The sequence below is a fragment of the Dipodomys spectabilis genome, unplaced genomic scaffold (assembly GCF_019054845.1).
Source record: "Dipodomys spectabilis isolate Male_0828 unplaced genomic scaffold, ASM1905484v1 ptg000053l, whole genome shotgun sequence".
Taxonomy (NCBI): Eukaryota; Metazoa; Chordata; class Mammalia; order Rodentia; family Heteromyidae; genus Dipodomys; species Dipodomys spectabilis.
This window is the reverse complement of record NW_024870730.1, coordinates 9,190,562-9,204,283: the sequence shown is the minus strand read 5'-3', so window position 1 is coordinate 9,204,283 and position 13,722 is coordinate 9,190,562. Positions and strand designations below refer to the sequence as shown.

Here is a 13,722-nt window from a genome sequence, read left to right as displayed (position 1 = left end):
CAGTGAGATTACATTTCTTGAATATTCTCCATCAAATCAATGAGAATATCAGTTCTTGCTCTTTGGTCCAGGAAAGTGATAGTCTGAAAATAGAGAAGCCAACAATAGTAACAACAGCTAGGTACTGTGAAATTTAAGGAAATGTTGCTTCAAGAAGCTAAAGAATGAAGAAAGGATAAAATTCTCTTTATCCTCACAAAATTGGCACATTATTCCAAGTGAAGTGAAAGACAGAACCTCACAGCAGATTAAAAGGAATCAAGGACAAACGACTCATTGAGTAGGCCTTGCCATATAGCAGATAACTTTCACTCAGGAAAGAAGAGCCTTGTCTTTCAATTCCACTTGAAGGTTTGTGTTACTATATAAAGCATCCCCCCCTTTTTTTTTCACTTATTCATGAATGTATTGGCAAGAAGCTCTGCATCACTTCTACTTACAAAATCCAACATGGCAGGTGGTCCTTTATTTCTCAGTGAAACTATTAAAAGCACTGCAGAAGGTGACTGCATTGTTCCCATTCCTTTTCCATTTGTCTCAGTTGCCACTATGCAATGCCTCCTAAGCTATTTCAGAAAGAATTTTAAGAACAATGATGTCCCCTTTAAGGGCTGTATCTATAGAGGTCTGCAGGACAATGTCTATGATACAACAGATGCATTCATTTTAGTAGGTCACATCCCCTGTGAGAAACTCACCAACATAATCCCAAACTGGCACTATTGTAATGCAATAAATTTTAGCTTGGGAGAGTAAATATCAATAAAAAATATTATGTTAAGTGAAGTAAATCAGACCAGAGAGACAGAGGGTACATGTTTTCCTTTATATGTGGAAGTTAAATTTATCTTAAAAAGTTAGATGCAAATAATTTGCAATTGTAGACAAATGGATTAAATTAATATGGGAGAGTCAAAGGAAAATTCAAATGGTATAATTCCTTGGAAAGACAAAGTCAAAGTTCAACAAAATTGATACCAGAAAGTGAGTATTTGAAAGGAATGATACGGGGGTCAAATAGAGGTATAGAGAAAGGGAAAGAAGAGGGGGAGAATATAGTCAAGAATTCAATGTATATCCTATAAAGAAGATTCAGGGAAGGGGTGGGTAGGAGAAGGATGGATAAAAATGCTAAAAGAGGTGACTTGATCAAGTTTATGAATTATATTCATAAACTGCTTGGATAAATGGCAACTCATTTGTACAACTACTCAAAGATGATTAAAAATGGTTTTTCAGTGATTAGATAGGAAACATACAACACCATATTTCATTTATTGAGAAAAGATGAAAAATGATAACATGTGATCTAAATGCAATCTGCCTTTATAAGGTCACATCTGGAAAATTTAAAGCTTTTAGAAAGGCCTCTCCCCCTTTTTGAGAGGGTGGATTATATGAGAGATTGAAGCTAGACTCAGGAATGCTCAACCAGTGCTCTACCACTCATGCCATACCTCAGTCCTTTTGTTTGTGTCAGGTTTACAATACGAGGTCTTGGCCTAAACTAGCTTTGAACTTCTGATCCTCTTGCTTCCCTGACATTTGTAACTGGGCTTATAGGTATGCAATACCATGTGCAATATTACAACCTTCTTTTCATTCCTTAAAGTGACATTAATGGTTAGGACCTTTGAGTTATTCTACATGAGGCAAATAAGCTGCTTCTTTTGATATGATGATCACTAACACATGTGTTCAGTAATTCTAATGAGATAATTAATAAACATTAGCAAATTATTGTCATTTAAGTAAGTCACAAATTCAATCTCAAATTAAATAGCTTGAAAACTGTCATTCCTTCATAAGGGTTGTTGAACGCAGTAAACTGATAAGCTGGGGGAAAGCACATTAACATTCTGGAATTCTCTCACATAATATTCTTTGTTTCTTTTTCTTCTATCTGCATTTCTCACAGCTCAATTTTTGTGTTCATTGCTTCGAAAAGCTAAATTGGTAGCATCTCAGTGCATCCATAAGCACAACCCTTCTTAAGCTATTACTTGCCATTAGAAAATTTCACTTTGATTTCAGACATGTATCTTCTTTTCCACTATGATCCTTCTTTCTATGCTCATTTCCCTCAGCAATGTTAGATTTCTCCCAAATGTTGGTGAAAACACTACTAGGAATTATCTTCTCTCAATCTTTAGTTTACCAATGAACCACATTTCTAAATCTTTTGATGGAAGAACTCTTTTCTGCTGGACCACCCTAAGCTGTAGTCTAACATATAAACCCCACCAAAGGGGAAAGAATCCTTATGGCATGAACTATAATTATTTGCAAATAATTACACTTTGCTGAGAAGATTTATTATTTTCCTGTAGCCCAACTATTTTCATTCCATCCATCTTCCCAGCTTAATAACTGTCTCCTTGTTCACGTCACTCTGATTTCTGTTCTCAACACTATCTAGATGATGGAATGGAAGTCTACCTGACCTCTTCAGTTCTCCTATAAAAACACTCCCATCAGAATTTAATATAATCTGTCTTTGCAGCTTTTTCTGCTATTACTATTTCAAATATATATATATTATATATATAATAATGTCATGGATACTCAAGTCATTTTCTTAAATTACATGGTCACCATTGATAGCACCCTCCTTCTCAAAGACAAAATGAGACTTCTAGGTTTTCAGACATGACCATCTTAAATTCTATGTAGATTCTTTAACCCTTTCTTCTCTGTGCTACTCAATCAAGAAGGTTTTATCCTAAAAGCCTAGCTGCGTGAGTGACTCATTTGTGTGTGTGTGGCGGGGGGGTTGGTCGTGGGGCTTGAACTCTGGGCCTGGGCCTGAGCTCCCTGAGCTCTTCAGCTCAAGGTGAGTGCTCTACCACTATTTAATATGAGAGTTTCATTCTTCACAGCTTTTATTCTTCTATGTTTACCTAATATCATCTTATGAACAATGTAATTACCATTTACAAAGCAGTTATTTTGACCAGAGATATTTGTAAATTGTGTGCTATGTTAATATTATAAAAAGATAAATATTACTCAGGATCATTAGATTCCAATCAGAATTTCTTAATTTAATATGAAAAATTGATGTTAGGTGAGATTAACTAATCTGTCCAAAATGGAGCCTGGATGTTTTAGAGTTTAAAAGAATTGATTCGTAAGCTTTGTGTTTCACTATATAAATGAAATATCTTAAGTAATAATTTCATATAAATATAACTTCATATAAAATATACAAATAAAATGTTCTGGGACTTTTGAGAATAGAGAGACAAGTCTAGCCATTAAAATCATAAAGGGCTTCCTGGACAAATATCACATGAGTTTTTAATTATGGTATGTGAATGTTATATATCTGGAGAGCAAAGAAAACACAATGAAAATATTAATATTTTTGTGAAGTTAGCTTGACTAAAATAGGGTTACCAAGCCCCAAATTTCAGTGGCATGGGTACTCCTTACTATCCTGCTGAATTTTACTACCAATAACTTTTCCTTTTTCTCTTTCATTTTTGCAACAGGGTCATAGTTCATTGGAGTTTTTCCAAAGGATTTGACTACCTTCAGTCTCCCCAGAGTCACCCTTCGCTAATGTTCTGTTCTACTCCCTTTAATGTTATTCCTGCAGTTCATCCTTAAAGACATTTGGTAATTCCTTCACAGGCAGAAGTGGCAATACAAGTTCTTTCCCACACCATTTAAAACTTTCAGAAACCAATCCAACTTCTATTTCCTTGCTTTCGTCATATGACCTCTTGTCCTTTTCAAACCCTCGACACTTGCTACATTCGCGGATTTGTTCATCATGTCCACAGGGCCTAAAATGCTTTCATGGACTGTTATGTGTTCATTAAAACTCACTATGCATATAATTTTCCTGCCAGTCTGGTGGCTTGAAGCTAGCCCTGGCAGGACAGCATGTGAGACTCTTATCTCCAATGAACAACCCAAAAAAAAGCCTTAGGTGGAGCTGTGGCTCAAATGATAGAGTAGAGTGCTAGTCTTGAGCAAAAATGCTAAGGGATAAAGCCCAGGCCCTGAGTTCAAACCTCAGGGTGAGTACCAAAAAAGTATAAGAGGTCTTACACTGTTCACTATTGTGTTATTTTGTATTGCGCAATTTAATCTTCTATATTTGGATGGAAATAAAAGTCTTCCTGAGCCATGCAGAATACATATACCACCCAATTTCATTTTGTTTTACTGGATTTTTTTTTTCTGTTGTAGTTCATATACTGAATGGAGAGCTAAATTTAGGAAGAGGTTATATGTGGGAGGTGGAAGTTTTCGTAAAGGAAGTTTCCTGCTGTGCAAAAGTTGTAATGGGAAGCCTCAAGTGAAGGCAACTTCTCCCATCTTATCTACTAACCTCCTGCTTTCTGATGCTGCATAGGATTGAGATCCTGAAACAAAGCACTCTCCCAAGTATTTAAATAGAAATGGTTGATCTGCAAAATTAAATATCCAGCACTAAGTAAGGCTAGTGGCCACACTGTTTGTATCCTTAAAGAAATAAACTTCTAAATTGGATTCTTTTGTACAATTCAAAAGATAATTGGTCTCCCTAAAATAGTTTCTACAGTCTAGTATGAAAATTAACTTTAATTCCTGAAACCAAACCTACTTAATGACATAAAAGCAAAAAATAAAAGCATATCCAATAAACTAAGGAACTCAGACTTTTGAGATCAGCAAAAATTGTGCTACAAATATAAATACTCTAACATATGACTATAGCATATAACAAAATTCCCTATGCACTAAGGAAGATTGCAACAATGAATCCACTTCCTTTGATGGTTATGTAAGCAATTTACTCGGATTCCTTTTGGAAATTAAAGGCAATTAAAGACCAATTGCTTTCATGAAGAGAAAGACATATTTACCTTTGAGAAATTAATACATAAAAGCTATGGATATCCTGCTACCTATTTGCAGCATATTTTGTAAATTGTATTCATAAGCACCGAATAGTGCAATTGATAACAAAGGTATAATAATTACTAACACCTAAATATAATTATTTCTAACACATATAGTTCTAAGGGCAATACCTGCATATTTATATGTGGAAGCAGGCAACATTTACCTATGTTATATACTAAAAGCAGTTTTAAATAATCAATTTCTATGCCATCCATGAAAAACAACCACAAAAATTCAACACTTCATACTATTTTTGTCTGTGTGTGTGGTGGTGGGGTGATGGTCTAGTCTTGAATTCAAGGCCTGGGCTCTGCCCCTGAGCTCTTTTGCTCAAGGTTAGTTCTCTACCACTTGACCACAACTCAATTTCGACCTTTTTTTGATGCTTAATTGGAGGTAAGAGTCTCATGGATTTTCCTGCTTAGGCTGGCTTCAAACAGTGGTCATTACTAAACTGGTCCAGGTCTAACCTATAAATTATACTAAAATAATCCAAACAAATAAGGAATACTATTTAATGATTAAAATGCTGCATATTATTAACAAAACTAATACTCCAAAAGTAGTTCTTGTACTTCACCTTAACAAGACTTCAAAGTAAGAAAAAATGAGTTGCTTTTTATCATAATCTGTTCCCATGATTTACTATATATATATATACTAGGTGTCAGGGGTTCATGCTTGTAATCTTAGATACTAGGGAGGCTGAAATATAAGGATTGGGGTTCAAAGCCAGCCTAGGCTGCAAAGTCCGTAAGACTGTTATCACCAATAACTCATGTGGTAGGGCACCAATTTACAGCACAACTCCCAGGCCCTGATTTCAACTTTCAGGATTGGAACTACATATAAATGTATGTAGACAGAGAGAGATTGTGTGTATGTGTGTGTGTGTGTGTATCATCATGTGTATGGCCATACACGATCTATACAGAAATGACAAAAAAAAAATCTACCTAGCTAAAAATGGGCCATGCTAACATGGTGTACCATTTATAAAATGGTATTACAAAACCTTATGAATTGCTTTGTTAGTTATTCTAATGCTGTGAATATTTCTCTGTAAATAAATGCAATTTAATAACATGGTCTGTGAGCATAAAATATGTTATCATATGGCTTTCCATAATATCTGTACTCTCCTCTACATGGACAGTTAAATTAGTATTTCATTTTTAAGAGTCAAAGGCTATTTTCTTGCCTTGAAGAGATCCCTAATATCCTCAGAATTACCATCATCAAAATTACTTGTGGGCACTCAGAAATCTTTTGGACAATAAAATGTAATTTCTGTTCCCTGCCATACAGGAGACATGAAAATACATTTACTCACATGTTTAATCATCACTCTTTTAGTAGGTAAGCCAGGAAAGTTGCTAAATGCAAACCATTTGAACAAATGTCATTATCTGCTAGCAACCTGTAATCTAATGTTTATATAATAATATTGCCAAGGTGAATTGAAAATCTGTCTAAGAAGTTGGAGAGAGAACAGAGAAGGGATGGTAATGAGATCGAAAAATGTTCAGGAATAAAGAGATAGCAATCCACACAGAATATTGTAACATGTCAAAATACATTGGATGGTATGCAAGTATCTATAGATATATTATTTGAAATATGGCAAATTCAAGGGAGAGTTCAAACAGTGTAGTCCCTGAGAGAGGCAAAAATCAAAGCTCAGTGAATGAACCCCAAGATAGGGACACAAGTGTTTTTTTTCTTTTTTGCTACTGTTTCTAACATATTTATAAGGTACCATGTGATTTTTTTGTTGTTGCTTTGTATGTTCCTCCCCCCACTGTATAACTCCTGTTTTCACTGTATTTGATGTCAGTATAATTTGGGGAGGGGAAGGGAAGGTCCAAACTATTGGCTATATATAATCAGTATTTTGCAAAATTATATCATAAAGGTAAAATCAACCAGTTAGGATAGTTCAGATTATTCAGTGTCATTAAATGGAGGGCAAACACATAAGCAGAGGTAAGTTACAAAGAATTTTTTTTTAAAAAATCAGCTGGGTGCTGGTGGCTCACACCTATCCTTGCTACTCAGAAGGCTGAGATCTGAGGATTGCAGTTCAAAGCCAGTCAGGTGAGGAAAGTCTGTGAAACTCTTATCTCCAATTTACCACCAAAAATGGAACTGGCATTGAGCATAAAGGCTAAAAGACAGCAGCCAGTTCCTGAGTTCCAGCACCAGGACTAGCACAAAAAAAAAATCAATTGCATGTTAGGAATATATTGGAAAATATGTGAGGTATGATACATTTTTTTGAAAAGTTATCCTGGTGGGAAACAAAATGATGGCAAAAAAGTAAATTAAGCGGCTATTGATATTCTGTAAGAGAGAACAAAGACTTAAACTAGAATAGTGGAAGTGGGCTAGAGAGAAATTGATAGGATAGATTGGAGTGATTTTATGGAGGGGAAATCAATAAGATTTCTGGACCTACTCCAACCACATTTACTAAAATAGAAACACAGAAAATGAAGCTTAGAAAAATGACAACTGTAGTTCACTTTTAGTGATCCCTTACCATGTATTCGACAGGGCAATAAATAGGTTACAATCATCATTTCATTTTTATGCATATGTATGGTCCACTTCCCAAGAGCCAGTGCCACATGTATATGAGATAATTTGGTTCACATACAAAAAAAGATACTGTTAATATTTCCAACTGTGAAAGTAGGAAATGAGGTCCTTAAGAGATTAAGAGAATCTCATGCAGCTAATTAGATCAATCCTGGTCTTGTATTGTAGAAAAATTCTTCTTCATAATTATTTACTTACTTTAATAAGGTAATGCTATAATTCTGAAAGCCCAAAACATTTTGTGAAAATGAGATATAGTTTCAAAGAATGAATAAAAATAAAGCTTTATTAGTTTTAATTAATAGGAAAAATAATAAAACAAAGATTGGAATGAATGAACTAGGATTTTGCTTTCAAAGTTATAAATTAAAATGAAAATAATTAAAGTAATATGTAATTCACTCTCCTCTGTGTAGAAAATAAACCAATGTGAGGTTTTTCTTAAGGTATACTTTTGTAAGAATCTGTTAGCAAATATGTAAGGAGAAGAACATTAAACTAAAACTAGAGAGAGAGAAAAATCTTAGAGAGTAAAACAATACATGTAAGAATATAAACATAGAAAATTAATATTAATATTAATATCCTTATCACTAAAATTGTTGAGCCTAGTTGCCATTATAAATGACAAATAAAGCATTGGGGAAAAGATGCCAAAACCCTGGAAGAAGGCAGTTTCTGAAAAATCACAAGAAATGATCCATTTGAAATGGAATGAACAGGCATATAGAACCTCAGCCTTGTAGAATATGAACTGTCTATTTATTATTACCACATAAACAGACAAAATAGCATGATTTGATACTGCAGTTAATAAACTTCATCTACTATATTTATCTTTGCCAAAATGTTGAATTTAGATATAATGATGTAAATAGGGACAAATAGCCAGAAAAAATACATAGAGGTGGCATATCTCCCATCCTAGGGGTAGGGGAGGAAAGGGAGTCTGAGAGACAGAGACAGGGATAGAGACACACAGACAGACAGTGATACAGAGAAGACAGAGAGGAAAGAAAAGTAGAATGAAGGGAGAAAAGAAATATTCCAACAAAAACCATAGATTCCTGAAATGAATCACAGGGAAAAATTTTTAAAAAGAACAGTATGAAACAAATGAAAATGGCATATGGACTATCTATTAAAATACATTTTTAAAGAATGTTAAAATTTTGGTTTTAAACACAACATTGCATTTTTTATCAGAGAATGTCTATTTTGGGGGAAAAATCTAGACTTTTTTAAAGAAATTATCTGTTATTGTGTCTGTAATTTGACTAGATGGAGAGAAAAGCTTATAAACCACACGCAGACACACAGACACAGACACACACACACACACACACACACACACACACACACACACACACACACACACAGAAGGATAAATAAAATGTGCCAACATTTTAACAATTGGAGGCTTTGAATACATTGGGTGTTCATTCTAGAAGTTTTTAGTTCTTTATTTTTTTTCTATTTTAAATAAGGCCTATTTTTTCCCCTCTCTTTTAAAAAATACAATTGTAGCCAGGCGCCAGGTGGCTCATGCCTGTCTGTAATCCTAGCTACTCAGGAGGCTGAGATCTGAGGATCGTGGTTCAAAGCCCAGGCAGGAAAGTACTTGAGACTCTTATATCCAATTAACGACAGAAGCCTGTAAGTGGCGGTATGGCTCAAGTGGTAGAGCGCTGGCCTTGAGCTGAAGACCTGAGGGACAGTGCCCAGGACCCAAAGATCAAGCTCCATAACTGACCCCGCCAAAGGGGGAGGGGTGTGTGGGGGGAAATGTAACCACTTTTTGATTTCTCATTTGTGCCAGGCATGTGTTCTTACACTCAGAGTAACACTGCAGAGTAGCTTTTTTTTTTTTTTAAGGTGATGTACAGTTACGTGGTTCAGGTAATGAGTACATTTCCTTTTGAACAGAGTCACCCCGTGCCCTTCATTCTCTCTTAATTTTCTCCATTCTGATGTCACTCCCCCACCCAAAGACAAATATTTCATTTCCAACATAGCGTCTAGTGGGTTTCACTGTTGGATTGATTCACCCTTTGAACCACTATTTCTGTGCTTCCCCCTCTCCTCCCCAATATGCTTGATATTTTAAGGGAAAAATTTATAAGGTAGAATTTAATTTCTCAAATGGAGTTAAAATTCATTGCTATGCTGTTAACATTATTAACTTTCAGCATTTTGGCAACCTATAAACACATGCAAGTTTATCTCTCTCCAGTAAATTTATTATAGTTATCTATAAACACAAAGCACTCAAGAAATATTTGTTAAAAAAAACTAAACTGCCTTGGCGTTATGTTCTAAACATCTTTCCCCAATTTTTTTTTTTTTTTGGTATAGAATCTTATTGATGCCAGATTTTTTTCTAATTGTGTTTTATCTTCTACCCTCCATGCAACACCAGAAATCCCTAATCGCTCCTACAAACCATATTTCTGTCATTTTCATGATTTTTTCCACAGCAAATGCATTTTACTTTGGTAGCGACTTAAACTAATAACAAATATTTAAAGTTGGTCAAAAAGTATCGTATCTTGATATGAATATACTCTAATTACAGAGTAATCCCTCCAGAATTTTCTAGCAGGCTCTTTCTCTCCAGAGGTTCAGGAAGATTCCAAAACATGCATCTTTACTTTGAGAACAATAAAGGTTATTAGAAGGACAGAAGTGAAAATGGAAACTGCAGGATTATTTTGATGGGAAAAATTTCTGGTATTATATCATTGGACAAAGAATGAGAAGAAATTGGGAACTAGGAATACAGGACAAAAAGATTTCAAACTATTTCCCAGCAGGTAAGACAAAAGCATGTGATTTTACTAACAACAAAACTATATTTTATTGACCTCTTCACAAAGGAATGTTCTACCTTCAGGAATAGGACAGAGTAGGACCAACAGGAAATAGTCTGAGATGGTAAAATCATGGACTTGTTTCCTCTGTAACAAAAGATGTGGGGAGAAATACAGATAAAGGATTGCCAGCAGTCTCTGGCTTATGCCTATATCTGTAACTACACAGGAGGCTGAGATCTGAGAATCATTTTCAAAAGCCAGTCCAGAAAGTAAGTCTTTGAAACTCTGATCTCCATTTAACCATCCAAAAGCCAGAAGTGGAGAGGGAGCAAAATGTGTAGGATGTCTTCCTTGAACCAAAAGCTAATGAACATGGACTAGGGCCTGAGTTCAAGTTCCAGTATTCACACACACACACACACACACACACACACACACAATGAAAAGCATTAATTTCAGAGTCTAATAACCTGAGAAAAAATATACTGCAAATTTTTGAATATATATACATATATAAATATATATGTCATATTCATACACATGTATATATTATATACTGCATACATACGAATTGCCTATTTATGTTTACTAATTTAAATAAAATATAAGAGGAAAGGAAGATATAATTATGGATTATGTCTTGATTTATCTTTCAGCTACTTAAAAATGCAACCAATGTTAAACTTATTGCCATTTCAGAGATAGAAAACCTCACGCCGAAAATTTATGATCTGGGTTGGGTTTTGACTCATTATAATGTTGAAATTTTGGAATATTTCTCAATCCTTGGTTTCCTTAAATACAACATTGCATACTCTAAATTTAAAAACATGTGCATGTTACACTTTAAGTTTAAAAAAAAAAGAAAAACTACAATGTACAGTCTAGTGCTATACAGCAGGCATTTTTCACGCTCAATTCCTTCCATCTCAAGATTCTTTTACAACTGTCAAAGAAAGCCCTAGCTCTGCTGACAAAGCAGTACAGAGGAAACTCCAATCTGCACATGACTTCAGAGATCTGCAGGTATAGAAAAGGGAAATCGCACACTCTTCCTGACAGCAAACACAGGTTAAGCTTCTGGAGAAATCCTTGACCCCTATTGCACAGGAAGAATCACAAGTAAAATCAACCCTGCCCTCAAAGGCATGGTCACCTTGGCAGTCATCCTGTGAGCATCGCTCTGGCTGCTTCTTAAGTATCAGAGCAGATACTGGTTTATTTTCCCCTCCACATTGAAACAAGAGAAAAAACAGCAACTTTTAAGGCCCTCAGTTCCCTGACGCTCTCTCCTTCAAATAATTACACTATTCTCTTCTTAAATAAGAAAATCAAATACTCAAAAGTGAATACTGTACCTTTATATTATATTCCCATATATTATTCTTTGAAGATAACAAAGTAAAAATCATTATATATTAATAAAGCATAGAAAAATTCCTGCTTCCTCCCCCCCACAAAAAGAGAATGGGTCATCTCATTGTTGTTTGGTTTTCTTTGTGCCTTACATCCCAAATAACTCCTCTCATTTAAAGCAAAAAACAGAAAACAAAGAAAAACATAAAAATGATTAATCTTTTACATAATACACAACAGAGCACAATTAGATACTGGAAAAGAATGAACATAATGATATATTTCCTAGTTTAAAGCTAAAAAATTAAACATAAATGCTGATTCATTTACTTAAAATATTTTAAATTATTTTAAAATATGAATAAAATTGGGAATGATTATTTAATATTTACATACTTTTGCTTACTAAATTATATCAAGCTCTCACTTCAGGTAGCATTGTGCAATTAACACTTGCTAGAACAAAGTATGTCATTTCATTTAATAACAAATGGCAATAAGTAGTACTTAACTCCGAATAAGGGTGCATTACTGCCACAATCTGAAAGAATTCAAAGATCTTTGACATTCATTTTAACATTTATCCTAGCAAATTACAGTCCATACTTAAGTTCCATTACTTGTATGGGTTTCATCAAAAAAACCTCTGTTAATATCTTTACTCAACTTACAGAGCTCAGCTGCGATGTCTTTCTGACTAAAATATAGAAATCCAAATTGATCTGGGTTATGCTGACTCCTAAAACTCCAAATTCTAAATCAGAGTAGTGTGTCGATACAGCATCTTAATAATCTCTATCCAGATATAATTGTACATGAATGATATTTAGTCTCAGAGGTTTCCACCCAAACAATGCCATGAATGTAAGAATAAACTGAGACATCCTGAGAGATGACATCAGTAGTTCAAATTATTCAACAAGGAATAATTTTAGAAAGTTGCTGGAAGCTTTTATCTCAGGATAATACATGGATTTACATATTAAGAAAACAACCTGGGCTTTGAGGGACTTAGGAGGAAATGCTGTCCATTCCACAGACAAAAGAACTGAACTGTCCTTAATAGCAGTTAAGAAATGCCATCGTTTCTAAACCTCAGTGTTACTAACCAATGTGACTTATGCAGATCATAAAGTACAACTGGCTTTTCAGTTTAGATTCAAACATCTGGTTAAATCCATAAACTCATGACATCTTGAAATAAAATTCGCAACTTTTAACCAATTCTTCCTTTTATTCTCTTATAGAAACTCTTTCAGTGAGCTTTCTCAAGATTGACAATAATCCATTCGGAGTAATTAACATTCACACAATAATGCTGTGTGGTTTTCCTGTCGTTTTCTTATGATGAGAGTTAAAAAGACTGCTTAGATCACTTGTCCAAGCTTAAATCCAGAGCAGGAGGCTCCCATGCTTTTGGCAGTGGATGTGCTTATATCTATTTGTGTTTGTTGGATGAGTCCCTAAGAGTCTATTACAAACTTGATGTTGCAATTCAGAAAGCTGAAAACCAGCTCAACTTAGCCCACCACCACCATGACCACCACTAATATAAATACTTAGTAAAACACTCTTTGTTTTGTTACTGCTTCAAGTATACTTGCTTCACTGGTTGAGTTTTAATATCTTTATTTGTGCATGTTGTATAGAACTCATAATGTTATGACTCTCATACTTACCAAACACAGGGAAAGTATATGCCTCTCTATATACATATATACATACATATATGTGTATGTGTATACATTGTGTATATATGTATAATGTACGTATACATAAACACAAATATATAAACATGCATACCAAGTACATATATGTATATTTATGCACATATATGCTAGTAAATAAACAACATTTATGTACTATGTATATAAGGTACATTCTAATAATTTCCATATATACATATGTATCTATGAAAGTACTAAAACTGTATCATATATGAATACATATATGCATGCATATAATTGCTAAACTCTGCATAGGGAAAGCTGATAGGAGGAAGCTGTCAAATTCAGTGAAGTTGCTTTCAACATAGATTATTTATCAGAAATCA

At 34.4% G+C, this 13,722-nt stretch overlaps 1 protein-coding gene across 6 annotated transcripts in view; it reads right to left on the bottom strand.

The window, feature by feature from the left end:
* The window catches only part of Epha7 (EPH receptor A7), a 167,569-nt gene that overhangs the window by 128,893 nt on the left and 24,954 nt on the right, over nucleotides 1-13,722 (bottom strand). The gene's annotated exons all lie outside the window — the stretch shown is intronic.